Source organism: Schistocerca americana, chromosome 7 (assembly GCF_021461395.2).
Source record: "Schistocerca americana isolate TAMUIC-IGC-003095 chromosome 7, iqSchAmer2.1, whole genome shotgun sequence".
Lineage (NCBI taxonomy): Eukaryota > Metazoa > Arthropoda > Insecta > Orthoptera > Acrididae > Schistocerca > Schistocerca americana.
In genome coordinates this window covers 539719883-539737755 of record NC_060125.1, presented here as the reverse complement: position 1 = coordinate 539737755, position 17873 = coordinate 539719883, and the positions used below count along the sequence as shown (strand labels likewise).

The 17873-nt window shown below is 44.6% G+C and overlaps 1 protein-coding gene and 1 non-coding gene across 2 annotated transcripts in view; one reads left to right on the top strand and one right to left on the bottom strand.

The window, feature by feature from the left end:
- LOC124622114 (cyclic AMP response element-binding protein A-like) overlaps positions 1-17873 on the bottom strand; it is a 679969-nt gene that overhangs the window by 371927 nt on the left and 290169 nt on the right. The window lies entirely within an intron of this gene.
- Positions 2846-2920, top strand: Trnas-aga. Its single transcript has one exon. It is a non-coding gene; the product is annotated as a tRNA-Ser (tRNA).

The following is a 17873-nucleotide window of genomic DNA, read 5'->3' as shown; positions in this document are numbered from 1 at the left end:
TAACCTCTTCATCTCAGAGTAGCACTTGCAACCTACGTCCTCAATTATTTGCTTGACGTATTCCAATCTCTGTCTTCCTCTACAGTTTTTGCCCTCTACAGCTCCCTCTAGTACCATGGAAGTCATTCCCTCATGTCTTAGCAGATGTCCTATCATCCTGTCCCTTCTCCTTATCAGTGTTTTCCACATATTCCTTTCCTCTCCGATTCTGCGTAGAACCTCCTCATTCCTTACCTTATCAGTCCACCTAATTTTCAACATTCGTCCATAGCACCACATCTCAAATGCCTCGATTCACTTCTGTTCCGGTTTTCCCACAGTCCATGTTTCACTACCATACAATGCTGTACTCCAGACGTATTTATTTACAAATTCAAAATCGTCGAACACTTGTGTGCCCACCATCAACTACATTGCAAAGTCAAAATAAATACGGCAATACTTTCTTTTTTGATGTACCACAGGGGCTTACATTCGGCAACAACCTATACTTTCAGATTCACCAGAGACTACACGAGGAAGAAATGTGTTAAAGAGTAGAAATGCAATGACAAATATGACGCATTGCCTATGACGTAACGGCCGAGAACACCAAAGCTGCACAATCATCAACAGCAACGGTGTTCCATGCTACGCATCTACGTGAGGCGATTAATAAAACCTAGAGAAACTATTACGGTTACGTGTTGGCTGGATGTACGGGTTTCACATTTGTGCAAAACACACCGAAGAGCCCAAGAAACGGGTACACCTGCCTAATACCGTGTAGGGCCCCCGCGAGCACGCAGAAGTGCCGCAACAAGACGTGGCAAGGACTCGAATAATGTCTGAAGTAGTGCTGGAGGGAACTGACACCATGAATCATACAGGGCTGTCCATAAATTGCATGTCGCAAGGTATCCCAGATTTGCTCAATAATGTTCATGTCTGTGGAGTTTGGTAGCCAACGGAGGTAGCAATGTTGGACGTGTGGGGTGTCGCATTGTCGTGCTGGAATTGCTCAAGCCCGTCATATGCACAACGGACATGAATAGCTGCAGGTGATCAGACAGGATGCTTACGTACGTGTCAAGTGCCAGAGTTGTATCTAGACGTATCACTGACTGCCAAGGTTATAGTCCCATATCACTCCAACTGCACACGCCCCACGCCCTTACTGAGCCTCCACAGCTTGAACAGTCTCCTACTGTCAGGCAGGGTCCATGAATTCACGAGGTTGTCTTCACACCCGTATACGTCGATCCGCTCGATATAATTTGAAACGAGACTCGCCTGGCCAGGCAACATTTTTTCCAGTCATCAACAGTCCAATGTCGGTGTTGACGGGCCCAGGCGAGGCGTAAACCTATGTGTTGTGCTGTCATCAAGGGTACACGGGTGGGCCTTCAGCTCCGAAAGTCCATATCGATGATGTTCCGTTGAATGGTTCGCACGCCGACGCTTGTTGTTGGCCCAGCACTGAAATCTGCAGCAATTTGTGGAAGGGTTGCACTTGTGTCACGTTGAACGTTTGCCTGCAGACGTCGTTGGTCCCGTTCTTGCAGGATCTTTTTCCGGCTGCAGTGATGTCGGAGATTTGATGTTTTACCGGATTACTGATATTCACGATACACTCGTGAAATGGTCGTAAGGGAAAATCGCCACTTCATCGCTACCTCGGAGATGCTGTGTCATATCGCTGGTGTGTCGATTATAACACCATGTTCAAACTCACTTAAATCTTGGTAACCTGCCATTGTAACAGCAGGAAACGATCTAACAACTGCGCCAGGCATTGCCAATAGCAGCGCCGTAATCTACCTGTTTACATATATCTGTATTTGAATATGCGTGCCTATACCAGTTTCTCTGGACCTTCAGTGTTTATCTTTGTGCCACAGAAAAAGAAACTCTTTCTGCAGTGCCATTAAAAGTAGCAAAAATTGACCATATCCGTAGGGACTCCAAAAAGTAAGTTACAGACGTCGTTCCATGCTAAGGCCGTTGCGCAGCAAGAGTGTCTCATTGTCAGAAGAGACTACATCAACTCGGTATCCTGCAGTCACTTCTACTGCGGTAAGGGTAACAGGTGCATCACTGCGTAGGAGTGGTGTGGCAAATGCGGGAGGGATATTACGATTCTTGGGGGCAATAATCTAAAAGCACTCAGATTCAACGTAAAATTTTGTGCGGCATATGGACCAAACGCTGTGACGTATCCTTCTGTAGCGAAATGGCGTCAACAATTTCACCAAGGACAAGAGGGGTAGAAAGTTGGTTTTTGATACAGAGCGCTCCGGAGAATGGCCTTGTTGTACCGGTAGAAAACTCGAACATGGCTTTCCGTTGCCAGCAACACGGACTGACTTAGCTGCCAAGCTTTCTGGGAATTAGTTAGCAGGCTTCTTAACTTGCGCGTTAACCGGTAGGTGAAAAATTTGCACTGCGTTGCTCACCGGGAATACCCAGGATGACCAAGGCCGATACGCGCTCGACTCGAAGAAGCAGACAAAAGCTCTGTCAGAATGAGATTTTCACTCTGCAGCGGAGTGTGCGCTGATATGAAACTTCCTGGCAGATTAAAACTGTGTGCCCGACCGAGACTCGAACTCGGGACCTTTGCCTTTCGCGGGCAAGTGCTCTACCAACTGAGCTACCGAAGCACAACTCTCGCCCGGTACTCACTGCAGAGTGAAAATCTCATTCTGGAAACATCCCTCAGGCTGTGGCTAAGCCATGTCTCCGCAATATCCTTTCTTTCAGGAGTGCTAGTTCTGCAAGGTTCGCAGGAGAGCTTCTGTAAAATTTGGAAGGTAGGAGACGAGGTACTGGCAGAAGTAAAGCTGTGAGTGCCGGGCGAGAGTCGTGCTTCGGTAGCTCAGTTGGTAGAGCACTTGCCCTAGAAAGGCAAAGGTCCCGATTTCGAGTCTCGGTCGGGCACACAGTTTTAATCTGCCAGGAAGTTTCATATCAGCGCACACTCCGCTGCAGAGTGAAAATCTCATTCTGGAAACATCCCCCAGGCTGTGGCTAAGCCATGTCTCCGCAATATCCTTTCTTTCAGGAGTGCTAGTTCTGCAAGGTTCGCAGGAGAGCTTCTGTAAAGTTTGGAAGGTAGGAGACGAGGTACTGGCAGAAGTAAAGCTGTGAGTACCGGGCGAGAGTCGTGCTTCGGTAGCTCAGGTGGTAGAGCACTTGCCCGCGAAAGGCAAAGGTCCCGAGTTCGAGTCTCGGTCGGGCACACAGTTTTAATCTGCCAGGAAGTTTCAAAAGCTCTGTCGCTTACGCACTGTCGCACTGTGGGCGGGTCATCCCCAAGCTCCATTACATCTAGATCGAAGTAAGAAAGTGACTAGCAGTCGAGCCTGGAAGAGGCGACGTTGCCGGTTTAGGTTCCTCTGCGCAAGAGAATACAGGTGCCGCAGCAAGAGTTGTGTGTTTCCGTTATGGGCACATGGACACGGTGTCCGTTAAGTCTTTCGTGGTTGTTGGGTCATATATGTTCCACTAATATAAATGTAGCTTTGAGTGTTGGGACACCTACACTGATCAGCTAGATCATTACGACCACTTACCTAACAGCCGGTATGTCCACCTTTGGACGGATAACAGCGGGGATACGTTGTGGCACGGAATAAATGAGGCCCTGATAGGTAGCTGGAGGCAGTGTGCACAGCTGCACACACAAGTCAACAAATTCCCGTAAGTTCCGGGGAGGGGGACGAAGAGCTCTGAGGCCACATTAAATCACATCTCAGACGTCTTCGATCGGGTTCAGATATGGGGAGTTAGCGGGCCATCACACCAGCTGGAACTCGGCACTGTGTTCCTCGAACCACTCCACCACACTGCTGGCCTTGTGACATGGCGCGTTATCTTGTTGAAAAATATCACTGCTGTCGGAGAAAATTATCGTCACGAAGGAGTGTAAGTGGTGTGCAACCAGTGTACGATACACATTGGCCGTCATAGTGCCGTTGTACGAGCTCCACTGGAACGCTGGATGCCCACGCGAATGTTTCCCAGAACATAATGCAGCCGTCGCCAGCTTGTCTCCATATCGCAGTACAGGTGTCAAGGAGCTGTTCCCCTGGAAGGCGACAGATTCGCGCCCTCACATCGGCTTGACGAAGAACGTATCGGGGTTCATCAGACCATGCAACGCTCTGTCACTGCGCCAACGTCCAGTGCCAATCGTCACGTGCCCATTTCAGTCGTAGTTGCCGATCTCGTGATGTTAACTGGGGGAGGGGGGGGGTCCTGCCCACTCGTGTCGTATAGGGTCCCTTCGGATGCTGCGTTCTAGGAATGCTATGCAGCAATTCAAGCAAATCATATTAATAGCCAGTCCTGATAAAATCATTTTAAAATTTAACCCTGAAAATCCTTAGTTAGGTTCATGGGACGCGTACGTCGCACTTCACCGATTTTCAAAATCAGTTAACTTAAAAATTGTTTGGTAGGGAAAGTGAATTATTTGTGACAAAGGAAGACAGTTTGTGACTTTTTTTCAAATATATGAATGATAAATTTTAATCATGGAAGGGTTAACGTGCAGAACTTAGTAGAGTAATGATAGTCTTATCAGTTGTCTGCGTACTTTCCCAACTGGTTTAAGACATTCTGTAGCGTAAAATCAACGCGCTGCGCAGAGAAACAATACGATTAATGAAAACGAATGGCAATTGTTACGTTACCGGCAGAAAGTGTTCACTGAAGCTGTGGCAACTGGCGCCCGAGCTAGCAGAGGGGCATCATAACGGCGAACACAACAGAAGATTTGGCCAAGCTCACTGTCTAATCGGTTGTTGCTACGGTAGTTGTCCTGTAAACCATTAACCGTCAATCTCTCTGTTATGCTAACCCAGAACAGAGGCGCCTTGCTGTCGCATAATCATTAGTTCCACGTTGAAAATGATAGATCTATAATCGGAATGAATTTCTCTCTCTCCTAGGAGTAGGGGGTATACGCTTTTATAAAACTTCCTGATACATTAACTGCGAAAGACTTTTTGTCAGTGACAACAAAGCATTTTTGGTTTCTTAAAATCGATCAAAATACGCTACATATTTTACTGTACGATATTAGTAATTTTATGCCCGATATCTACTGGTTTTAGTGTCCGCCCCCGGTAGCTGAGAGGCGCCGGCACGGTAACTCAGCGTGTTCGGTCAGCGCGACAGAATGTCAATCCTAAGGGCCCGGGTTCGATTCCCGGCTGGGCCGGAGATTTTCTCCGCTCAGGGACTGGGTGTTGTGTTGTCCTAATCATCATTATTTCATCCCCATCGACGCACAAGTTGCCGAAGTGGCGTCAAATCGAAAGACTTGCACCCGGCGAACGGTCTACCCGACGGGAGACCCTAGTCACACGACATTTATTTACTGGTTCTAGTTTCTCTGTCTGTATGCACATGACATTAAAGCATTATAAGCATTATTTGTATACGAAGTCGTTTGCAGGAACATTTCCAAAATCAGTTATGGTTTCACAACTCCTGAAAAAAAATGATAACCCAATTAATGCAGCACAGAACATGCTGAAACATGTGTGGCGGAAGTGAATCAGGGTAGTTATTTTATTCCATCAAAGTAATTTAACCCAGTTTTCGAAACTGAAATTCTAACTTGCTTCAATTCATGAATCTGTTATTTTTTTCAAGATGTCATGTTTTGCTTTACTAGCAGCCACTGTCTCAAACCAATTTTTCTTTGTTGCTATGTCATTTATAACGGATTATTATTAATTCAGCTACGAATGAAAACATGATATACAGGGTGAGTCACTAACTATTGCCACCAAGAATAACTCTGAAAATATGATAGTAGCTGAAAAGTTTGTGGGGCGAAAATTGCATGGGAAAACGGGACCATAATATGATACGAATGGTCATCACTTCAAACACCTTCAGTAAATGGACGTTCATGCCACCTTTTCGACCTTCGTTGATCTTCAAAGACCTTACTGTTACACATCACTGGATTCGTCTCGATAGCCACTATCAGAAAAAAAGTACCAAATTATAGCATCTCATTTAAAAGAAACAAAGTTGACCTTCATATCTCTGACGCGACCCCACCTAGCAACAAAAAAATCAACGTCATGTTATGGCCCCCATTGTCTATACAACATCTGTCGGACAAACTTTTCAGCGACTATCATACTTTCGGAGTTATTCTTGGTGACAATAGTTAGTGACTCAACCTGTATGCGCAACAGAAGATTTCTTGTCGTTCAATAAATAATTTTCAACTGTGACACTAAGCAGGAAAATTGTTACAGATAATTTACCACATTTAGTTATAAATATCATTCCTTCAAAAAAAATCAATGACGATGCAATATCTACATTATCGCATTTCACATAAAAACACAGAAGAGTACACATAAGGCCTTATTATTAGTAATTGTATAAAACTTCCGATAAAGTAACAGAGAAGAGTAAACACGAAAATGCAACACAGACCACTCAAAATTGTTGATTACTTATCACTTCTACTAGTTCTACGTTCTCTGTAGAAGCAAACCTGTAAATATACTTACAAATTCATTTTCGTTTAAAAAGGTGTCTTGAATTTATCTCTGGGTTATTTAATCTGACTCATTTATGGAGAAGCTTAATTTTCAATGAACCATGGTTGAATGTCTTTCTAATCATGACAATAATGTGTACGAATGTAAATTGTATTCACTGAAGTATTCTCACGTCCTATGTATAAGTAACTTCGATTCAGTCACGTGTCATGTTTCTGAATTTTGTAGCTAGTTGTATGGACCATTGCCCAAAGTTACTTGAAATAAAACAAATAATATTGCCGAAGAATTCATACATGAGAAATCACGAAAAGGAACTTATACTCTGAAGAACTATTGTAATTTTTACATATCACGAACAAACTGATAATACCTTAATGATTACTTCATGCCCATTTTGATCAGAGCATAAAAAACTACTGTAAAGCAGGCAAACTTTGTACAAAAAACTAAATTTCTGCTATGAGAAAGAACTATGAGGCAGATACGTGTACTGAAATAATTTAAACATGGTTAGCAAACGTTGGCTAGAAGTGTTAAAGATAGCAGCAAAATTATCATAATATGTCTTATTATACTGTCGCTCAAAAAGGATAACGAGGCATTTGCATAACTGGGGCATTTTAAGCTAAATGCATAACAAGGTCAGTGAATACCGGTCGCACCAATGTGACTGCAGGAACTCTCAGAATTGGTGTAAATACGTCGTTATCCTTCAGCTACCAAATTTCTTGTGCGATTGCATTTTGCTGCTCTCCTGGAATGTTACATTGTTCATAGTTATGCTATCATCCCTTTGAGCTGGCGATGTATTAAAGTATATTTGCTATTTTGTTGTCTGTTCCTCTAATAATTGCAAGGACACACCGGTCAAAACCAACGAAAAATTACAAAATACATTTGCGGAGGAAAGCTATGGACTTGAAGTATATATCCGTTATCATACTAGAATGTACACAACAGTATAGTTTGGATTGCAATCTGTTAATAACTCTAAAAAACACTTAATGCTAACAGCTATTTTCAGAATCGAAAGCAAAGGAATGTATGCAAAATTTTTCGAAGACTGGTCTAAACCAGCTAATTTACTAATAGAACTGGTATGATTATAACCAGTCTGACACGACAACTTTTATCTATTTCTGTTCTTTTGATTCTGAAAATGTCTGTTGGACTAACAAATGTTGTTAATAAATTGAAACACAACACGTAAATATCTTACACCTGCGTTACCTCGTAGTGACCCTATGATTCTGTTTGACAAACCATATGTAGGCATGTAGTTGAGTCGGCGAAAAGAGATCACTGGCAACTGTAACGGGCTTGGCATGGTTGCTTCGCGCTTCAACCTCTACCAGTCACGTAAAGCGATTTTGTAGACGTATCTATGGCAACGCCTCAGTTTTGTCGCAGCTCAATTGTTTCCGCCTGCAGTCGTTTGCGCTTCTTGGCTGAAAGCTGGCAACAGCGCTGTCAGCTGCCAGGGTTCTTCTTTCGCTGATTCTATTGTAGTTATTAGGAAGGTTATTGTGGTATTTCTAGCCAAAGGACGCCTTTCGCTGGTACCTTGTCGCATCAAGTCGGATGCAACATACGGGAGTCAGGCAGCTAAGATAAGTCACCGCAAATATATCCGAAATGAGTAAACATATAGAGTTGAGGTTTTCGGAAAGTTATATCAAACAATATTGTGAATTTTTTCATGAACACAAGTAATTTAGCTGCCAAATTACTACAGTGAATTAATTTTTTTTTCAAAAAAGGAACTACACGCAATTTCTGTGGAAATGGAAAGAGTCATCGAACAAGAGTTCAGCAGTATAACATGAGTGGAACGTGATTACATGATAACAGGATAACAGCACCGTAAACCTCTGTCCTGTCGTCAGCAGAAGAGGTCCGAACAAATGTACAAAGGGCGTTCAAAACGTTTTGCACAGTCGTCTCTAATTTTTTTATTTTTTGCAGGAGGAGAATGAAATTTTTTGTGAACATATTTGGAACATTTAGCTATAAGTTGGTATATAAAAGTATTTTCTTTTTTTTTACAGGTGAGCCAGAATGGGCCGTGAAGTAGATGTCAGGTTACGACAAGAGGCGGTTATGGAGTTCCTCTTCAACACCGGCGATGACTGCGACATCAATTCACAGGAAGTTGCTCCCTGTTTATGGGGAGGACACAGTGGATCGCAGCAGTATCCAGCGGTGGTTGCAGAGGTTTAAAGGTGATTTCTCTCAACTGGACAATCCATGATGCGGTAGACCATTGACGGCAGTGAGAGATGTGAATAAGGAGATCATTGATCAAATCATCAAAAATGACAGATGTGTGACGACAGGACAGCTTTCTGATATGACTCTTCTGTCACTGGGTAGTGTGGTATCACTGGTACAGTCACTAGGGTACAGAAAAATCTGCGCACGTTGGGTGCCTAGATTATTGACAAGAGAAATGGAAACGATGAGGAAGAATGTGTGCGAGGGTCTCATGAAGAGCTCTACTGAAGACTGGAAACAGTGTTTTGAGGGTGTCATTACCCAGGATCATTTTTACCTCTTTGGTCGTCTGAAGGCCCACCTGCGCGGTAAAACATTTGATAGTGAGAAAGACCTTATTTCCTGTGTCAAGCTATGATGTAAAAGTCAATCCCCAGAATTTTACCAAAGTGCATTTATACCATGGAAAGAACGTTGGGCCAGATGCGTCACAGCTGACGGAGGCTACATTGAGTAGGCTCAATGTATAGCTAAATGTTCCAAGTATGTTCACAAAAAATTTCATTATCCTCCTGCAAAAAATAAAAAAATTAGAGACGACTGTTCAAAACTTTTTGAACGCCCTTTGTATATGCATTTAGATGTACTTCGACCTGTATTTTCGAGAAATCTGTTTGGCATACTGTGTGCCATCATCGTTTGATTGTTTTTCTGAATATTTTTTTGTTCGCCAGTAGTTTGAAAATAATCCCTGGTTGGTTGCTGATTAAGTTCATTTCATCTTCACCGAGATGCAAGAGTAACTGTGTACTGCGCTGCTAAAGATTTTAATAAAGTATAGTGGAACCAATGTTTGTGTGGATCAGGCGTATTTGGAAATAAATTTAAAAAAAACGACGACGCACCACGAAGGAATTATCTCAATTGGTAGGAAATCGGTATGATTTACACGTACAGACAAACAAATGATTACAATTTCACAAACATTGGATTTATTCAAGAGAAAGAGCTTCACAACATGAGCAAGTCAATAACGCGTTGGTCCACCTCTGATCTTCATACAAGCAGTTACTCTTCTTGGGTTGATCGACAGAGTTATTGCATGTCCTACTGACGGATATTGTGATAAATTATGTCCAACTGGAGAATTAGATCGTCAAAACGCCGAGTTGGTTAGTGGGCTCTGTACGTTATACTCCAAACGTTCTCAGTTGTGGAGAGACCGAGCGACGTCACTGGTCAAGGTACTGTTTGGCAAACAAGAAATACAAACTCTCGCCGTGTGCGGGCGGACATTTTCTTGCTGAAGCGTAAGCCCAAGATGGATTGCCGTGAAGAGCAATAAACCGGGACGTGGAATTCCGTCGACGTACCGCTGTGCTGTAAAGCTGTCACGAATGACAACCAAAAGGGTTCTGCTAGGAAAAGAAATGCCACCCCCACATCATCAGTCCTGACTCAGCAGGCGGCAGTCTGCTTGGTATCCTACTGCCGTCCAGGGTGTCTCCAGATACGTCTTCAGTGGTCATTGGGGCTCAGTTGGAAGCGGGGTCAGTGAGCTTCGAGGATGAATGTAGCCGACACCAATGCAAAGGGACTTGGCGTATCTACATCTACATCTACATTTATACTCCGCAAGCCACCCAACGGTGTGTGGCGGAGGGCACTTTACGTGCCACTGTCATTACCTCCCTTTCCTGTTCCAGTCGCGTATGGTTCGCGGGAAGAACGACTGTCTGAAAGCCTCCGTGCGCCCTCTAATCTCTCTAATTTTACATTCGTGATCTCCTCGGGAGGTATAAGTAGGGGGAAGCAATATATTCGATACCTAATCCAGAAACGCACCCTCTCGAAACCTGACGAGCAAGCTACACCGCGATGCAGAGCGCCTCTCTTGCAGAGTCTGCCACTTGAGTTTGTTAAACATCTCCGTAACGCTATCACGGTTACCAAATAACCCTGTGACGAAACGCGCCGCTCTTCTTTGGATCTTCTCTATCTCCTCCGTCAACCCGACCTGGTACGGATCCCACACTGATGAGCAATACTCAAGTATAGGTCGAATGAGTGTTTTGTAAGCCACCTCCATTGTTGATGGACTACATTTTCTAAGGACTCTCCCAATGAATCTCAACCTGGTACCCGCCTTACCAACAATTAATTTTATATGATCATTCCACTTCAAATCGTTCCGCACGCATACTCCCCGATATTTTACAGAAGTAACTGCTACCAGTGTTTGTTCCGCTATCATATAATCATACAATAAAGGATCCTTCTTTCTATGTATTCGCAATACATTACATTTGTCTATGTTAAGGGTCAGTTGCCACTCCCTGCACCAAGTGCCTATCCGCTGCAGATCTTCCTGTATTTCGCTACAATTTTCTAATGCTGCAACTTCTCTGTATACTACAGCATCATCCGTGAAAAGCCGCATGGAACTTCCGACACTATCTACTAGGTCCTTTATATATACTGTGAAAAGCAATGGTCCCATAACACTCCCCTGTGGCACGCCAGAGGTTACTTTAACGTCTGTAGACGTCTCTCCATTGATAACAACATGCTGTGTTCTGTTTGCTAAAAATTCTTCAATCCAGCCACACAGCTGGTCTGATATTCCGTAGGCTCTTACTTTGTTTATCAGGCGACAGTGCGGAACTGTATCGAACGCCTTCCGAAGTCAAGGAAAATGGCATCTACCTGGGAGCCTGTATCTAATATTTTCTGAGTCTCATGAACAAATAAAGCGAGTTGGGTCTCACACGATCGCTGTTTCCGGAATCCATGTTGATTCCTACATAGTAGATTCTGGGTTTCGAAAAACGACATGATATGTCGAGCAGAAAACATGTTCTAAAATTCTACAACAGATCGACGTCAGAGATATAGGTCTATAGTTTTGCGCATCTGCTCGACGACCCTTCTTGAAGACTGGAACTACCTGTGCTCTTTTCCAATCATTTGGAACCTTCCGTTCCTCTAGAGACTTGCGGTACACGGCTGTTAGAAGGGGGGCAAGTTCTTTCGCGTACTCTTTGTAGAATCGAATTGGTATCCCGTCAGGTCCAGTGGACTTTCCTCTGTTGAGTGATTCCAGTTGCTTTTCTATTCCTTGGACACTTATTTCGACGTCAGCCATTTTTTCGTTTGTGCGAGGATTTAGAGAAGGAACTGCAGTGCGGTCTTCCTCTGCGAAACAGCTTTGGAAAAAGGTGTTTAGTATTTCAGCTTTCAGTGTACGGACGGTATTCGGCGCAACGGGCGCCGTGAGCTCAGAACCATTTTTGTGAGCCGCTATTAATGATTCTTCCGGTCGCTGAAGCAACAGCTGCACGTCGGATCGATGACACTCATGAATCCGGGGTCGTGAGTGCGTCTATGACGACTGTTCGGTCCTCTCTTTCTGCCGTTTCTCTACGTCGGCCGCTTCGTTCTTGACGCTGTATTCGGCCGAGGTTGACCCATTCTTGCCAACATCATCGAACAGTGGCATTACTTCACTTCAAATGTCGAGCAGCTCGCCATTACCCCAACCGGCTTCTTTGAGCCGAACTACATATCTTCTGTAAAGTGCTGATATTTGCGTACGTTGATCACGCGCCTGCCTGCGAGGCGTAGTTACTGACCAACTGAGTACAAGGAATGAAGCTCGTAGAGACTTTATACTCCGGTATCGCCGTGTCCCCTGCTTATTATCGTTGCCAGCTGCGAGATGGAATTACGCTGCAGCGTCACATGCTCATCCACTCGATCATCAAAATTTGCATTTTCCGTCGATACCTATATGAATACCAATTTGTGACTAGTTTGCGTATATCCTTCGTGGTATGTCTCTTCTTTTTTTCGACTTACATACTGTTGATGTTTGCTGCTAGGAAAATATTTTGAGTTGTAGTGTATTTTTTTAGGTTTATAATGATTGTTACATAAGAAAAACACAATCGCTACTGTACAAAGTTTTGGTGAATAACACCAAGTGCATAAGAAGAACCAAAACTAATCCAAAACTACCATTTTGTAATTAAAAAACAGCAAAGTTTAATTTGAAATTTAATGGCACTCGCATACGAGGAGGTTGCCTGTACCATATAGTATCTATCCTCCCTAACCTGCATCCCTCCCCCTCATGATTTTGTTCACCACTGTCTACTGCCCGTCCCGAAACTGCGTAGTTGCTACTACCTTAGCAATATCGATGCAGTGACCGCTTCCTGAAGTATGGGCATAACATGAAACGTCTTAGACATTGTATTTTTTAGCTGTTAATCATCAGAGCTCCGTATTTTGGAAAAGTAAACGTTAGCCGTTGCTGGGTCCACCCACCATCAGCCAAATACGTAGGTTGCAGGTAAACATTCTTCCAGCGAAACTTATTCACTCTGGCAGTACTCACAGTTTCAGTTGCTGTTATCAATGTGCCACCACCAGTTATCAACAAGTATCGTCACACTGCCACAATGATCGCCGAGTGTCACGGTGTTTATCTATTAACCGACCCTGAACCAACGTACTGTTACTGACAGCTGTCCAGACTGAACTACTGATAGATTACCCGTCGTTTGCTGAGTTAACTTAGATGAGTGTTCAGAACTTTTACATCAGTGCCATGCCTTCTCATCAAACAAAGTTAAGTGTCTATTTCTTTGCCTATTATTTTAAGAAATGATTATTAATTGTTTCTTATTGCGTTGCCCACATTACTTGTGTTTTAGTTCTACTGTTCCCAGAGATCAGACAGTTTCAGCGTGGGAGCACTCCATCTGAATTCAGCAACTGATTTCTGTGGTAGGAGTTCACACCCTGCTAATTTTATTTTGGGCGCCAAACTTGGTTGGTGAACACAAAATAAATGTCGTGCAAACCTACCAGGTCGACGCTTGCGGCCTCTCAAGTAGAACTTCACGCTGTCTATATCTGCTGACCCACAGAAACAGGTTCAGCAGCGGCTGTTGCAGCCGTACCTCTGAGAGACGACTGGTGTCAAACAAGCGTCCGGCGAGTAACTGCTGGCGACGCCGCCGCACGCAGCCGGTTGCTAGGAGACGCAGCTCCGCCTGCCGCGGCTGTTCCGCTGTTTACCCGCGCGCCTTGACGCCGTGACGCCTGCCGCCGTCTAATGCGGCCGCCCCCGCTCTCCGTCGTTTTACGCCCCATTAGACATTCGGGCCGGCTCAGGCTCAGCACCAGCGTCTGCTGCCTGCCCGCAGCTGCCGACGACAGCTCGGGCGGTAGGTCTGTACCACACCACAACACGCTGCGCGTCGGAGCGTCATGCCCATTACCTAGCGCCGGACGGCAGTCCGTCAGAAACGAGAGCCTGCAACGGAAAACTCGTCTGCATTCGCGTGGCATCCACTGCATTTCAAAGACTACAGCCAGTGTTTACAGTGTGGAAACGACAATTAAGACCACCTTTGCCAGGGAGACTTTTTAAGGTGGCACTAAACCTGTAGCATTCGGCGTGCGTTGAGCTCTTGGCTGCCGAACGCCGAACACGCGAGGTGCTCTTCTAGATGTAGAGGAGCGCCTTGAATCAGACAAGCGCATTTCCCCGTACACTGAGGCACTAGACGAACAGCCGGCCGGAGTGGCCGAACGGTTCTAGGCGCTACAGTCTGGAACCGCGCGACCGCTACGGTCGCAGGTTCGAATCCTGCCTCGGGCATGGATGTGTGTGATGTCCTCAGGTTAGTTAGGTTTAAGTAGTACTAAGTTCTAGGGGACTAATGACTTCAGAAGTTAAGTCCCATAGTGCTCAGAGCCACTTGAACCATTTTTTGAACTAGACGAACAACAAATTCTCGCTGTTCAGCAGCTCTGCGGAATGAACAGCGGCTCGGCACTCGTAATTACTGGACATGCTTTTGTGGTGCTAGCTTGTGGCAGTACGTTAAAGAAGGAGAAGAACCCGAGAAAAAAGAAGACAGTGCACGGTGTCACGTAATTAAAGCCGAAAAACAAAAGTGTTGATTAATTGAAAGCAAAATTATATTCGTAACCTCCTTTTGCAAACTTAACTTTATTATTTAACTTACTTCTTTATGTACATGGGAACTGCAGTTGTTCTAACTGGAGGTATAATGGCACAACCTTAACGGAAGTCTTGCTAACAGAGCAATCTGGAAAGTTGGAAAATTTCTGCAGAATGCCTAATGAAGATTGTATCTTCGTTAATAATCACTAACCGTAGAATAATCATGAATTTTTCTTTGTTTTACATCAGACCAATAGTTTGATCACAATACATTCTTTTCTCACTATTTTTGGAGCTGTTTAGAGTAAGTAATAGCATGGAAGGATGTCGACAGGAATGTTTTCCTCGATTGATGTATGTATAGCGTAGGACAAGGAGTACCTTCCGCTGTACACTGCACAGAGGCTTGACAATGTAGAGACGTATAAGCGATAGAAATGGATCATTAAGACCAGAGGATTATGAACGGTAATTTCAAAATCAAACAAATTACCAGTTAAGCAAAACAACGGTTGCTGAAATACAAACAAAGATTAATTTAATGATAGAGACCGTCACATTGACATATTGATTGTATGAACACAATAACGAAGTGTTGATGAACGATGGTTCACACGAGAGTGCTTGCAAGCATAGTTGAGTGTAAGAAACCTAGGGTCGGAATTCCACAAAAAGAAGACAAGGTGTCTAACAGACAGTGTGGCGACGACTGGAGGCTCATGGGCGGTCACCAAGGTGATCATTGTTGCAGCTATGGAAATAGGCACGCCGACTGTGGTTTATGTGAACAGTATATGGTGGCAGTCGGCAGCGACCGTAAACAAACGAGAACTTAGACCGCCCGAGGAGCGAGTAGCGGTGGGGAAACAAACCCAACCTCCCTGTCGAAGGGCTGCCATCTCGCGTACGTCTTCTGTGCTTCCACGAAAGCAGACATAACGGTCAATCGCTGATTTCTTTTAGTGTGCTGAGAGACACTTTCGAATCCCTTTATGCACCAGGATTAGTCTCTCCACTCACTTCAAAATAAGAAAACAAAACAAGCAATCCCCAACACAAAATAAATGGGAGTACACAAAGCATTTGGTATACATTACAGCGCAATTATTTGCTGCAGTTGGTAGTAGCAGTTCAGACCCGACCTCTACCGATATCTTTCGCAAGCGTAGTTCAAACACTCCCCACCCAAAGCTGCCACTAGATGTGTACCACGTCGTAGTTTACGACGAGTCCTGGATCTGCATAAAACAGAGGCTCCGAGGAGAACGAACCTTACCAGACTGTGTTTATCATCATCGTACGGGTGCAGCACCTGGCGTGCCGTTAGGTACAGTGCACGATCACATCTCGTTCGCACAACTGGTGATTTGGACAGCAGCCATTACACTTCTGATGTGTTGAGGTCCGTGGCTGCGCCCCGTTTCGAGGCGTCCGAGACGTTATTCGTCAATAAGAGAAAGCAAGGCGCTTCCCTCATGTACATCGATACATTGTTGTACGAGTGCCCTGTCCGACACGTTCGCCATGCCTCTGACCTGTTGAGAACATCGTCACGGGTTGCTGAGGGATGGGATCGACACCATTAGCCAGCCACTGTTGTTGACGAAAAGAGCGTCGAATGACATACAAGTTTAGTTTGACTCAGCGTCCAGTTGGATTAGATTCGTTGTAACTGCCGAAGATGGCAGCTTTGCATTCCCTTAAAGCACCTACAAATGCAACCTGTACTTTTGCTACAATGCTGTATACGCACAACGACTTCAATTTTAATTATTTGCTACCTATCCTAGTGTTGCAGTTTTAATGGGCAGCAGTCTGTTTGTCAATGAACTTACTATCAGTCACTCTCGAGCACTCTCACAGCTACCGCGGACGGAATGTAATGTCAGGAGGGTCCTAGCGAGAGTTACGCCGCACCTTGGGCAGAGACCGCAGGAGCTCTGGAGTCTAAGGAGCTGGCAGCGTGCCCCGGAGAGTCGGCCACCTTGGCATTCTGCTGGAGTGGCGCGGTGGCCACTGGAGCGCGGCGTGTCCAGACTCCCACGTGACTCTCCCAGGCGACACATCGCCTCTGGAAGCCGGGCACGTACACGCCGGTTCGTGGAGCCACCCAGCGACAACTGGGGGCGGGCGCATTCTGCACTCCAACACACGCCCCGTTACATCCGAGCATAATTACGTGCTTTGTTGGTTTCATTTCATGCACAATATTCCCACGAGTGACCAGTCCTCTTCTTCAGGTAAAGCGAGCTGTGTTGTTATTAGGGCTGCTGATAAAAATATCGATATATCTATATTTTTCCAAAAAGTATCGATATGTATATAGGCGATATTTTTTCTACGGGTATGTCGATATTTAAATAGCAATATAGCGTGCGGCTATTTTTATTTTATATTATATTTTTTTACAATTTTTGGTAAATATTTAAAGTTGTTCTTTTGAGATTGATGTAGAACATAATTTTACTTTCACTGTGTGAAGGAGTCTTACTACTTTTTCAGCTTTCATCGCGTCCGGTTTTTCTCTCTGGCTAAGCGAAGGAGGAACTGTGGCAGAATAGAAGAACATCGATTGCACTGGGGGGTGGCAGTGAGAATGGAATAACACGATTTTCCATGTGAAGAAGCAGCACATCAGTTGCATTAAAAAACAATTTTTAATGCAACTAGTGTGCTGTTGCTTCACAGCGACATTCTACAAAAACCGTTGCTGAAAATGATGAACAAAATCGAAATGACAAGATTGGTCTTTGCGATGGACGCAGACGTGTGAGAGGAAATGCTGACGTAATCGGCGTTTGGGGCTACAAACGGAAACTGCAACATTTAGCTTCAGTACTTAATTTTGACACCACAACTGGCGCTGGCAGAAAAGAAAAAAAAAAAAAAAAAAAAGGGAAGTCGACATGCAGTGTTCCGGAAAAACCCTATGTGCGACGAAACCTAGCGACGGACCCACTTACATACAGTTAAATGGTTCAAATGGCTCTGAGCACTATGGGACTTAACATCTGAGGTCATCAGTCCCCTAGAACTTACAACTACTTAAACCTAACTAACCTAAGGACATCACACACATCCACGCCCGAGGCAGGATTCAAACCTGTGTCCGTAGCGGTAACGCGGTTCCAGACTGAAGCGCCTAGAACCGCTCGGCTACT